The following is a 14093-nucleotide window of genomic DNA, read 5'->3' on the forward strand; positions in this document are numbered from 1 at the left end:
GGTTAAAATATAATGCCATTTTGTATTTATCAATACAAACAGCAAAACAAAATTGTATTTCAAAGCACTGATTTCTAACAGTTCTTTTAAAATTAAACTGCAACATGTATGTTATATAAAATGTTATATAAAACCCAGTGGCTAAACGCTGGCTGTGGTAAGGGAGAGTCACTTGAGAAAAGTGATTCTCTGTTTCACAGATATGTCACTAAAAGGCAGCAGCATCTGATCACAAATCTATACATTAAAAATTGGCAGAAATCTCACATTGACTCCAATGTCAATGCCTTTGTGGTTTATGATTTCCTAAATATGAAATTAGTATGAAATTATAATATTAAAATAGTTCATTCTTCAGATTTAAGTAATAACGGATGACTTACAGTGCCTGAACTGCTTAAGTCATACTGCTTATAAATAAGGTTTGTGAGACTTGGAAAACTTTAATCTACAAATAAAAAAGATTTTTTAAACAGGAAGGAAATCTTTATAAAATGTTTATAAAGAGAGGCATGTGATTAAATAGCATGTAACAATGATTCCCTTTTTTTTCAAATTATATTTTAGAATACACCAATTTGTATCATATTTGGTTACACTCATGCATAAAAATAAACTTTCCAAGACTGTAAAAAGGGATCATTTTGCAGAGTTCTCTGCTTATAGACATGGGTTTTTTCTCTTCTCATATTAATCAGAGTACTTAATATCTTGATCCTAATTAGTGGTTAGAAAACTGTAACTGCTTCACGAAGACTTTCTTTGTTTTCTCAGAATTGCATGTACTGTGTACATATCCTTCTGGGATTTAATGATCATTATGAAAAGTCAGGACATATGGCACTTCATTCTTTCTGCAAGAACTGACTTAATTTCCCCTTATTAGGAATGCTTTATCAGATTGAGATGGAGTCTAACCTCACCACTGAAAAACACCTGTAAGATGATTTGGAGTCATATTACTTATAAAACTGCAGACAAAGATTTCCTCCCTAGAAAATTAGCATTTCCATCCGTCTCTGAATGAAATGACAGGAGGTAACTCCTCTGCATATCAGATATGCCAGATAGAGAAATCCTATTGCAGTAAAACTGAGGAGTCACCACTGAGCTAACTGAATCAGGGATGATATGATCATAAGAGATAAAAACACATTAAACAAATTAGGATATATACTACCTGATTTAAAATTCACCTTCTCCTAACAGAAGGTGAACCATGATGCCTAAATATGGATGTTATATTACTAACAAAGTTTTAGATTTCAAAGTGTAATTAAACTAGGAGGAAACTGCTTTTGAGTAAATGCTGAAAAAAATAATTTTAAAACCTTGCGCATCTTTCATGTTCTTTTCTTTCCACTTTTTAAAATTTCTATTATTAAATCAATGTAAATGATAAAAAAAAATTCAACCTTCACTTTTTGGTAAATTGTATTTTTCTAATCTTTGAAGGTTGAACTTTCCACCTCATTTTCTCTTATTCTTGCACTAACCAGTTTCCATTAATCTTACTTTTTTATTTTTTTTATTGTTACATTTGCATCAGAATGTACTTATATTCTGTAGACTGTATCCCTCTTCTTCTATTACACTTCATAACTTTTATCTTTCAGTGTTCTGGCCCAGACTGGCCTTTCATAAAACTCATCTCATGCAGTTTAAGGTCTCCAGCCGTCTGTTACACTGAGTTTTCTGACTAAACCTCTGATATGTGGACAATGCAGGCGCACAGAAGATGACTTTTTCTGATGATAGAGAGGGGCATCTAAAAAAAAATAAAAAAGATAAAGATTCCTTTCTCATCATTCAGGAACCCCAATGCTCCTTTAGTTCATCATAGTTTTGACTGTTTCATTTCAAAGTAGAGAATCACTTGAGGACAGTGTGTCAGCAAGAGCCTAATTAAAGTGAATTGTAGGAAATATCTTGAAATATCTACAATATTCACACAGGCTGTCCTCAGTTTCACTGTCTCACTGGTATTTCCTTTTGGTAGCTAGCACTGCACAGATTATAAGAGTGAGAAAAAAATCGGAAATTATTTGGCTTATAATTGAGTTCATTTGCAGAGATAAGAACATCCATTGATGAGGAAATAAAAAAATGCAGCTACAAAATTAAGTGATTTCTTTTCTTTGTGCTTACTTCTATCACGAATAGAAAAATCAGAAAAATCAAAAAGAAATAGCTTTATTATCATGAAGATAAATACCTTGTTGTTAGGTTATGAGGGTAATTACTTTTGTAATTACCATTGCTTTTGTCCTTACAGTTATGTGAATTAATGTGGGAGAATGCAAAGACTACGAACCTTGGAAAGAACAACTTTAGAAGCGGGTCTGTCACAGAGGCAGCTCTCTGGGTTGGAGTAGAGTGGAAAAACACCGACGATTCACGTTTTTATTGTACGTTTTTTCCCTGGACTATGTAATTCCCCTACCCACACGGACCCCCCCCACGCAGCGCCATGTTGTCTCCCCTCCCCGAACCGGTCCCCACCCCTGCACAAGCATTATTGGTTGTCTCATCCACTTCTCCCCAGTCCTTGGCTTGTTATTGGACTTTGGTCCTCCTGTATCCCCCATTGGTTAGCAGAGCCCTCAAGCCACTCCCTTTCCCCTGGACCTTGGCCCAATCACGTTCCTCCTTTTAAGCCCTCCCCTGGAGATCTTAAAAGCCTGCAGGAGTTTCAAATAAACCACTTTTCGCCCTGGAATCCAGAGAAGAGACTCAGTGGCTCTTTCCTCCTGCTGAAGGGGGATCGCGCCACTGAGACCCTCCCCGAGAGACCGCAAGCGAGGAGTCGCTCCCATCAAATCTGTTAAATTAAGGATAATGAAAAAATATAAAAATAATCATAGAACCATTCTTAAATGTGTAGCTACATGATAATAGGCATCAGCGGAACATACTCATCCTTCTGGGACTTTTTCTCAAGTCCTATACTCATGATATTATAGAGGTCTACAGGCTTGACAGTGAAATTTTAGTCTAGTTAATATAAGAATTCGGTTCAGTCAATGATATATGGCACAATTAATACGGATTTTATTTTCTCTGTGCTTGTTCAACAATGTAAAGGGGTAGAGCAATGATCCAGGAAAGGTAGTAATCGAGAGAAGGCTAACATCACTGTATGGCCTAGATCAGATCTCAAAATTTCTCAGGAAACAAACTTTTGGAAGTTAATAATACATTACATGAATTCTCATGGTGAGCTGCCTGAGGCACTCAGCTTGTAAGCTGAGAATCTCTGCTTCAAAGAGCAGTACATTTTCTAAAAATATGTACATTCATAGTGCCTAAAACTTTACCTCACCTCCAAACTCGATGACTCTCCACTGTCAGATCTGCAGACCTGCTTACAGTTTGGTCACACCAGTAGAGCTGATCCACATCTCCAAATTTTTATGCTAGAGAAGTATAGGTGCTGGAACTATATGTCAGGACTACGTGTCAATCTGCTAAATCTCTCTTAATTCTGTTCGTGTTTGAATAAAGTTCAGATACAGACTGTCCTGGCACATGTGACAAATAGTTATGTATCAGCAGAACAACAAGATGTTAAAAACCAATGATACAGCAGATTAAATCCTACTACTTTAATTTAGATTATATAGTTTCTGTAGGGGCCATTCAAAAGTGGAAAAATAAATAAAACCACAACCCATGTATACTCCAATTTTATCTTTTGTATTTTATTTTGGAATTAGTATGTCAGGTCATATATTCAGGGTATTTTTGAGATCTCTTTATCTGAGTATATTGGTCAAAAGGTATTTTAATACAACTATGTGTGCATTTTGGAAAAAATGGCACAATGTGAACACACTGTGAACACACTGCAACATTTTCTATACAGTTTAAATAAAAAAACTTACATATAAAAAGAGGAATATGTGTGTTTTCTTGATGCTTCAAACATCTGAAAACATAAAAACACAAAACAGGAGCACTTGAGAAATAGGAAGGAAACTGACTGTCAAATGAAACTGAAAACAGTCATTTGATGTTTACGTTCCAGGTAAAACAATACATGGAGGGAAAAAACGCAAAAAAAACCCCCAAACACAAAAAAAAAAAAAAAAAAAAAAAAACCAAGCAAAGAAAGCCCAACTAAGAGAGAGGAAAAGAAAAACAGATATCTCTTCTCCCACACGTCTCCCCTCAGTTCTTTCTAAGGAACTTGAGTACAGAAGTAAGGACAGAAGTGATTATATGCAGAATGGCTGAATACTGACAGTCTGTTCCACCTGAAACAAAGAATCTAGTCTATTTACAATTCATATTTTAGCATTGCAATGAAGACTAAGTTGCATTGTAACTAAAAGTTGGACTAACATAGATTTAAAAACACAGTCACCAAAATCAAAGAATTCTGGAACACACTGGCTCCCCCATCATCATATAAACCAGCTGTGCTCTAACTTTCCGCATGATGCTAAAAGTGATACAGAAAAAAAAATTTGGAAATGTTAATGAGTCATTTACAGTTAGTCTAAGCTATAATATTCTATAATGTTCTTTAGCATTTTAAAATAAACTACTATGTTAAACTTTGTACTATACCTTCTACAGCATTCAAATTTCAAGATACTAATATGGACCTGTGCTCTTAAAACCTTTATTGACTGTCCTTTGTTAAGCAATCAGGTGAAATTATCATTGTTTTCAGTGGGACAGAGAAAGGACTGAAATAGTCTTCTCTCTTATTGACTTCCACATTCTGCTCTGTGCTAAAGTAAGGCTTCAGGCCTGTACTACTAATGCACAGGAATGTGTTAGAGCTCAGTACAAGAATTACTGTGTGAAATTATTAGGCTTGTGTTTTACAGGAGGTCAGACTGAATTATCATAATGGTCCCTTCTGGATCTTAAAATTTGTGAATAATCGTGTCTTCATCTTAATGTAGACTGCTACTTCACCTAATCTAGTCATCATCGTATTTCCAATAGAGGCTAGCACCTAAGATTTCAGTGGAAATCAAATCCCCTTTCACCCTTTTAATGTAACTAGATAATTACATGAGGGGAGAAAAATTTCTTCCCAACTCTTTAGGCTATCATGGAATAAATGAATGTAAGGAACTTGTTTCGTTTCTGCTGTAACAATGTAACCCATTAAAAATGTAACATTATTGGACTTCATATGTAATTAACACATACAGCTGTGTCCAGTAACCCTTTCACTGATACTATGGGACATTTATGAACCTAAACTTAATTGGGAGTTTTGTCATGAAAGAATATTTTCAGCAGCAAAGTAATCAAAAGTTCAGCCTCAGTTCATATAACCTTTCCACAAATTCATGTCAGAGCACAGCTGCACAGAAATGGCAGTCTGAATCTGAAGAGGGGTATCTTCCCTGGTATATCACAGGGTCAAGAAATCCTATACCAAAGAAGAATGCAGAGTTTTGCTGTAATATCAGTGGTTTTCATTTTCACACTATCTTTTTAGCCAGTGCTGGAATGCTTCCATATCACATCCTCAAGATGAAATATATAAGAGCCACATGTCAAAGTGAATTTTAGCATTTACAAAAACACAAAGATAGAAGTGATACTGCGAGATCCTTGCCCATACTAGAGGCTACCTAGGAAGAGGGATGAGATAAGCTACCAAACTAGTCAATGAAACGGGGAGAGAATAAGTCAGCCAAATTAAACAAATCTCAGGTGCATCCTCTACCATGCTTTCAAGACAGATTCAGGACGGACAATTAGCTCTGTGAAGTCCTTAGTTACTTCTCTCAGCACGCCTTGGATTAAGAAAAGTTATGAATCTTGCAAGCTTGCTCAAATTGCACAACCCCAAACATCTGAGTTACAGTGCAGCAGTTACCATTTTTCTCTGCATGGAGCTTTCTTACAGTACTGCTCAAGCTGCTGCTGCTGCATGAGGGTGAGTCCATTCTCTATGGTATAGAAAAAACCTGTGCCACATGTTCACTACCAGAAACTCTGTTTTTGTTATTCTTTGTTTTCCTGTTTCTCATAACACAGTACAATTCAAAGCAAACATATTTTCCTTGCATCTAGAATGCAAACTTTGTGTATTAATAAAATTGCTGCTATCACTTCCCTACAGTTTTCACTGTATCTGCTGAAATACCTGTGATCTAGAAACCACAGCTAAACACAGCTATCATGTGTCAGTAAACCTGGACTGACACCTGCACACAAAAGGGACTGGAATGTAGGGATGAGATGAGGGCAGCCATCTGGACAGGGAGAGCCATTTCAATCTTTATATGAAAGCCTGTCTCACTAAGTCATAATAAAAATTCCTCAATCTGTAAGATTTGGTGACTTCTCCTTTCTAAAGCACATGTTTATAATTACCAGAAAGAAAGCATTTCACTTCTACAGAATCCCCAGAACTGCACCAGGAACCAGCTCTGAGAATTCACAGGGCTAGAGGTTCCTTTGACAAATTTCAATTGCTCCTTGAGCACCTCCAAATGCTAGGTAATCACTTGTTTCCTTTGTACAAACAGGGCGATTATGAAAAAACATAAAATACTATCACTAAAACTGCATTTCTTTAACCTTCAATAGTATATACACTTTTCCTAACCCAGACCTAGGTTTATATTTCTGAAGCTAAACATTTTTCTTTGTAAAATATCTGGGTTTCTACAAAAATCTATTAAGAAGTGTGAAATTGCTGCAATGTAAATGGACATACCTAGACGCCTCTCTTTTTTTTTCCTTTACAATACCAAAAAAAGTTGGATTACACATTGGTTGTGAGTTATCATAATTGCATGTGTTTTGAAAAAAAATGTTAAAGCATCATTTCTTTCTCTGTACACATATATGTATGGAAATATATACTTTCACACATATATACAGTCACAGAGATTGCATCCATATTTCCATAATCTCCTTAACAGAACCCAAAAAAAGTGCAGGTTTACTAAAAGTGAATTTATTTAAAGGTATTTAATGTGATTTATACACTTTGAATATTAATAAATTACTGCATTTTATCATGAAAAGCTGTCCAACCAATATTCAAGGAAACATAAAAATAAAAGCATCTATTCTTTCCAATGTCAAGACTAGCAATTCTGTATTCCAAAAGCACCCAAATTGAACTAGATCACTTCACTGCAAAGCGCCTCCAAAATGATCCCCTTTAACAGGTGTGTACGATGAATCATTGACCTGATCATCTTAGAAAACCAAATGTGCTAATGGAGAAAAAATACTGGGATTTAACTGGGGAAGTGAGAGAGATAGCCAAGAAAGCACAGCTGCATGAAATATGTAATAAGGAGCCTTGGTCTCTTCTGGAAACCACAAAATAATATGGTTTCTTTCTGCTTTCAACCTAGCATTCTGGGAGAGCAGCCAAAAACAAAAAGAACTGTAGGATGATAGTGAGACTGACTGGAAAGGAGAAAGACAGCTAATTTTTATTTTTTTTTCTCTGAGGGAGAAATCTGCAGAGCACATAACCTGCTGGTAGGTCCATTGAATGAGGAAGGAAATTTCTTGGTCCTAAAGCACCTCTCCTCCCAGATGAAATCTGGGGAAAGGATCTCATTTCCTCACAAGTAAACAATGGTCAGAATTGTTGATCTTCTGTGCTCTGTCTTGGAACCAGGATTTGGCAAAAATAATTTTAGAGAGGAAAACCTTGGGATAAGAGTCTGGAATGACCAGTTGGAAGAAGTACTTCAGGAAAATGAACTGGAACAAGCCAAATTCAGGGGGAATAGCTGCATCAAAACTGACTATGAAGATTGAGATGGGATGCGTGACCTCTGCTGAGTGAAAGGTGCAACACTCAAAATATAATCCCCATGCTAGAGGCGGCAAACTTCTGCATGGAAAAGAAGTTGTGAGCAATGGATGTTGATGAAATGCTCAGGGAGGCTGCAGCTCCAAAAAAAAGGAGAAAAAAACCTGCATCACTAATCACCAGAGGACAGGAGATTATTTCAAGTAGAAGAATGCAAGCCAAGGTTTCATTCAGCAGGAGGAAGGGCAGAGTACTTGAAATAAAGTGAGCAAGACGAAGGCAGTAAGACTACTGCAGCTTCTACTTTGCTTCTTAAATAGTGAACTGGGAATTTGCCACACTTACCATGTTAAGTGGTGATATGTGGGCACTCTCGGAATGAGGACTTGGCAAAAAATAAGACACTAAAGCAAAAATGGGAAATAAAAGCTATTAAGCAGACATGCTGTTATGTCTATTAAAGATGCTATGAGATTTAGAAAACGATTTAGAAAACATGGTAAATGTTAATTTACTTTATAGCTTTTGTCTATATAGAGGGAGAAGGATCTCCTTTTTTTTCTGTATTTTTTATATCATTCCTTACTCCCAAGTCAGGGGCTGAATCATAGCTCTGTAAGAAATTGTGCAGCCCTGTAAGATTGAATCTGCAAACTCTATTCCAGAAGCACTTAGTACATGCATGAATCAATTTTTTTCTTCTAAAAACAACCTTCTATGCTTCACTTGCAGAAGTTACATTTAATTAAAGTTTTCAGAGACAAATTTGAGGAAGAATTCAGTTGAGGAAGAATTCAGTTTTTCTTTTAAATAAAAAATAATTAAAAGTATGTTCTATTGACTAATACTATGTAAACCATATGTGCTCTTCAAAGAAAAAAAACAGATAATTTTTCAATAATAATAATAATTCAATCATCATCATCATCATGGCTAGGCTTCATGAACGAAGATTTGGGAAAGGCTCTATCCACATTTGTTACAAGCACGCGGGTGGCTAATGAAGCCAATATGAGACAGACATGTCCAATTGCAAACGGCACAGCAGAAAGACTCCTTAGGTGGTAAATTCTGCAAGACACGGTTCTTTCTGTGTTGTCTTTTTTCCTTGAGAGTGATCCTGCATGTGTTCTCAAAGGAAGAAGCAGCGTTATAGATGGTGTGTCTCCAGGCCTCCTGATTTGAGGCCAGAATAGACCAGTTATGTTGATCAATATGGCCAAGGCTGAGATGTTGTTTCAGGGAGTCCTTGTATCTTTTCTTCGGGGCTCCTCTCTTGCGGCAGCCGGTGGCAAGTTCACCATAAAGTAGGATCTTAGGGAGGCGGTGGTCTTTCATCCTGGAGACGTGCCCTGCCCAACGCAGCTGTGTTCTCAGCAGCATGGCCTCAATACTTGTGACTGCTGCTTGTTCTAGAACAGATGTATTGGTCACATAATCTGATCAGTGGATGTTTAGGATTGTACAGAGGCAGCACTGATGGAAACGTTCTAGGAGACGGAGGTCGTGGTGGTAAATGACCCATGATTCAGAGCCATACAAAAGAGTAGACAGCACAATGGCTTTGTAAACACTGATCTTGGTACTTTTCTTCAAGTGTTTATTATGCCATACTCTTATATGGAGTTTTCCAAAAGCACTATATGCCTTTGCTAACCTGTTGTCTATCTCTCCATCAATCTTACCGTCCGAGGAGATGAGGCTACCTAGGTAATTAAACTGCTGGACTGATTGAGCTCTGATTTGAGCTCTGACTGGCTAATGGTGATATGGGGATGAAGGAAGACTTCCTGAGGTGCAGGTTGGTAGAGAACTTCTGTCTTCTTTAAGCTGACTTCCAGCCCAAAGAGCTCAGCAGCGTCTGCAAAGCAGGATGTTAAACGCTGCAGAGCTGCTTCTGTGTGAGCGACGAGGGCGGCGTCATCAGCATAAAGCAGCTCCTGGTCAAGATGGTTTAAGGTCTTGGTGTGGGCCTTCAGTCACCTTAGGTTGAATAGGCTTCCATCAGTACAATATCAAATGTAGATACTGTCCTGATCATCAAGGTCTGCCGTGGCCCTTTGGAACATCATGCTGAAAAAGACTGTGAATAGGGTTGGTGCAAGAACACAGCCTTGTTTCACACCACTGGTAATCAGAAAGGGCTCAGAAAGTGCATCGCCATATCTGACTTGGCCGTGCTGATCCTCATGAAGTGAGATGATCATTTTAAAGGAAATTGGGGGGACATCCTAAATGTTCCAAAATCTGCCATAGACCTTTTCTGCTCACAGTATCAAAAGCCTTATGTGAGGTCAACATATGTGTCTACCTATGTGAAGTCGACAAAGGTTAAATTGAGACCTTTGTTCTGTTCCCTACACTTCTCTTGCAGTTGTCTGAGAACAAATACCATGTCTGTGGTACTCCTGTTGGCTCTGAAACCACACTGACTTTCAGGTAGAATTCCTTCTGCCGTAGCGGGTATTAATCTGTTCAAAAGTATTCTTGCCAGGATTTTGCCAGCAATGGAGAGCAGAGTAATATCACAGTAATTTGAACAGTCTGATTTAACTCCTTTCTTCGTATACAAAGTGATGATGACTGCATCACGAAGGTCTGATGGTAGATCACCTAGTTACCAACAGCGCACCAAAAACTCGTGAAATTTAGCATGGAGTGCAAGGCCCCCATATTTCCAGATTTCAGGTGGAATTCCATCAACCCCAGTTGCCTCACCGATTTTCACCTGCTGTATGGCCTTAAGAGTTTCTCCCAAAGTGGGGGCAATATCCAGTTCCTTCTTCACTGGTTGTTGTGAGATGGACTGAATTGCTGAGTCTTGGACTACACGGCTGGTACTGAAAAGAGTCTGAAAGTGTTCAGACCAACGATTCAGAATGGAGGTTTTATCTGTCAGAAGCGTTTCACCATCTGCGCTGAGTAGAGGGCTTTGGACCTGGTATGTAGGCCCGTATGCTGTTTTCAAGGCCTCATAGAATCCTCTGTGATCACCTGTATCTGCGCATAATTGAGTTTTTTCAGCTAGATTGATCCACCACTTCATCTGGAGGTCACGGAGTTTCTGTTGGAGCTTGCTGCATGCAAGATGAAAGGCTGTGTTTTTTACATGACAGGATGGCAGTGCAAGGTGTGCTTGGTGAGCAGTTCTCTTCTTCCTCAACAATTCCGGGATCTCTTGATTGTTTTCATCAAACCAGTCCTTGTTCTTCTTGAAGGAGAACCTTAAGGATTCTTCAGAGGACTGCAGGGTGCTGTTTTTAATATGATGCCAGAGTGTTTCAGGAAATCATGCATTCATGGCTGGGCTTCGCGAACGAAGATTTGGGAAGGCTCTATCCACATTTGTTACAGGCACGTTGGTGACTTATGAGGCCAATACGTGACAGACATATCCGGTTGCAAAAGGCGCAACAGAAAGACTCCTTAGATGAAGTATTCAGCAAGACACGGTTCTTCCTGCGTTGCCTTTTCTCCTCGAGAGAGATCCTGCGTGTGTTCTCAAAGGCTTCCGCTGCGTTATAGATGCTGTGTCTCCAAGCCTCCCGATTTGAGGCCAGAGTGGACCAATTATGGTGATCAATATGGCCAAGGCTGAGATGTTGTTTCAGGGAGTCCTTGAATCTTTTCTTCGGGGCTCCTCTCTTGCGGCAGCCAGTGGCAAGTTCACCATAGAGCAAGATCTTAGGGAGGCGGTGGTCCTTCATCCTTGAGACGTGCCCTGCCCAACGCAGCTGTGTTCTCATCAGCATGGCCTCTACACTTGTGACTGCTGCTTGCTCAAGAACAGATGTATTGGTCACATAATCTGATCAGTGGATGTTTAAGATTGTACGGAGGCAGCGCTGATGGAAGCGTTCTAGGAGACGCAGGTGGTGGCGGTAGATGACCCATGATTCGGAACCATACAAGAGAGTAGACAGCACTATGGCTTTGTAAACACTGATCTTGGTGCTTTTCTTCAAGTGTTTATTACGCCATACTCTTTTGTGGAGTTTTCCGAAAGCACTGTATGCCTTTGCCAACCTGTTGTCTATCTCCCTGTCAATCTTGCCATCCGAGGAGATGAGGCTACCTAGGTAATTAAACTGCTGGACTGATTTGAGCTCTGATTCGCCAATGGTGATATGGGGATGATGGAAGACTTCCTGAGGTGCAGGTTGATGGAGAACTTCTGTCTTCTTTAGGCTGACTTCCAGCCCAAAGAGCTCAGCAGCATCTGCAAAGCAGGATGTTAAACGTTGCAGAGCTGCTTCTGTGTGGGCAACAAGGGCGGCATCATCAGCATAAAGCAGCTCCCGGACAAGATGGTTTAGGGTCTTGGTGTGGGCCTTCAGACGCCTTAGATTGAACAGGCTTCCATCAGTACGATATCGAATGTAGATACCGTCCTGATCGTCGAGGTCTGCTGTGGCCCTTTGGAGCATCATGCTAAAAAAGATTGTGAATAAGCTAGGAGCGAGAACGCAGCCTTGTTTCACACCATTCTTAATTAAAAAGGGCTCAGAAAGAGTGTTGCCATACCTGACTTGGCCGTGCTGATCCTCATGAAGTGAGATGATCATTTTAAGGAACTTCGGGGGACAACCTAAACGTTCCAAAATCTGCCATAGACCTTTTCTGCTCACAGTATCAAAAGCCTTGGTGAGGTCGACAAAGGTTACATAAAGACCTTTGTTCTGTTCCCTACATTTCTCTTGCAGTTGTCTGAGAACAAATACCATGTCTGTGGTGCTTCTGTTGGCTCTGAAACCACACTGACTTTCAGGTAGGATCCCTTCAGCTATAGTGGGTATTAGTCTGTTCAAGAGTATTCTTGCCAGGATTTTGCCAGCAATGGAGAGCAGAGTAATACCACGGTAGTTTGAGCAGTCAGATTTAATACCTTTCTTCTTATACAAAGTGATGATGACAGCATCACGAAGGTCTGATGGTAGTTCACCGAGCTCCCAGCAGCGCACCACAAACTCGTGAAATTTGGTGTGGAGTGCAAGGCCCCCATGTTTCCAGACTTCAGGTGGAATTCCATCAACCCCAGCTGCCTTGCCGATTTTTACCTGCTGTATGGCCTTGAGGGTTTCTTCTAAAGTGGGGGCTGTATCCAATTCATACTTTACTGGTTGTTGTGTGATGGACTGAATTGCTGAGTCTTGGACCACACGGTTGGTACTGAAAAGAGTTTGAAAGTGTTCAGACCATCGATTCAGAATGGAGGTTTTATCTGTTAGAAGCGTTTGGCCATCAGCGCTGAGTAGAGGGCTTTGTACCTGGTATGTAGGCCCATATGCTGTCTTCAAGGCTTCATAGAAACCTTTGTGATCACCCATATCTGCGCATAATTGAGTTTTTACAGCTAGATCGATCCACCACTTGTTCTGGATGTCACGGAGTTTCTGTTGGAGCTTGCTGCATGCGAGACGAAAGGCTGTTTTTCTTGCGTGACAGGATGGCAGTGCAAGGTGTGCTTGGTGGGCGGTTCTCTTCTTTCTCAACAAGTCCTGGATTTCTTGATTGTTTTCGTCAAACCAGTCCTTGTTCTTCTTGAGGGAGAACCCTAAGGATTCTTCGGAGGATTGCAGAATGCTGTTTTTAATATGCTGCCAGGTAGTTTCAGGAGAGGAATCTGCAGAAACTGTGGAACGGTCTTCAAGCCTAGTTTGAAGGTTTGCCTGGAATCTCTCTCTTACTGTGGCTGATTGGAGATTGTTAACTTGGAGTTTTCTCCTTGTGATGTTGCCCATTTTGGGTTTGAATTTAAGATTGAAGCTGAGTTTGCAGCGCACAAGCCGATGGTCTGTCTGGCATTCTGCACTGGGCATCACGCGGGTATGGAGGACATCGCGAACATCTCTCCGTCGCACCAGGACATAATCGATGAGATGCCAATGCTTAGATCTGGGGTGCATCCAGGTTGTCTTCAGACTATCTTTCTGCTGAAAGATAGTATTAGTGATGGTGAGCTGTTGCTCTGCACAGAATTCTAGCAGGAGTCGACCATTATCGTTGCAGTTACCAACACCATGTTTGCCTAATATTCCTTTCCAGGCATCTGTTTCAGGAAATAATTCAATAGTAATTAAATAAACATACCTGATTTTTAAAATGTATATGTTGGAAGGGTGTAGTAGGCAAAAAAATCTATTAAATGCATAGAAATAACACTGATTTAAAATATAATTAATAGAAAATGAAAGTAACAACTGTACCATTATACACAATATCAAAAATCCTCATAAGACATTTTCTTCATTCATAACTTGTAGTAGTTGTACCACAGCACAAACATCACTTTGAGCAGAAGCACAGGCAGGGGAACAGGAGAGGAAAGTAAGATGAA

Source organism: Chiroxiphia lanceolata, chromosome Z, assembly GCF_009829145.1.
Source record: "Chiroxiphia lanceolata isolate bChiLan1 chromosome Z, bChiLan1.pri, whole genome shotgun sequence".
NCBI classification, from domain to species: Eukaryota; Metazoa; Chordata; class Aves; order Passeriformes; family Pipridae; genus Chiroxiphia; species Chiroxiphia lanceolata.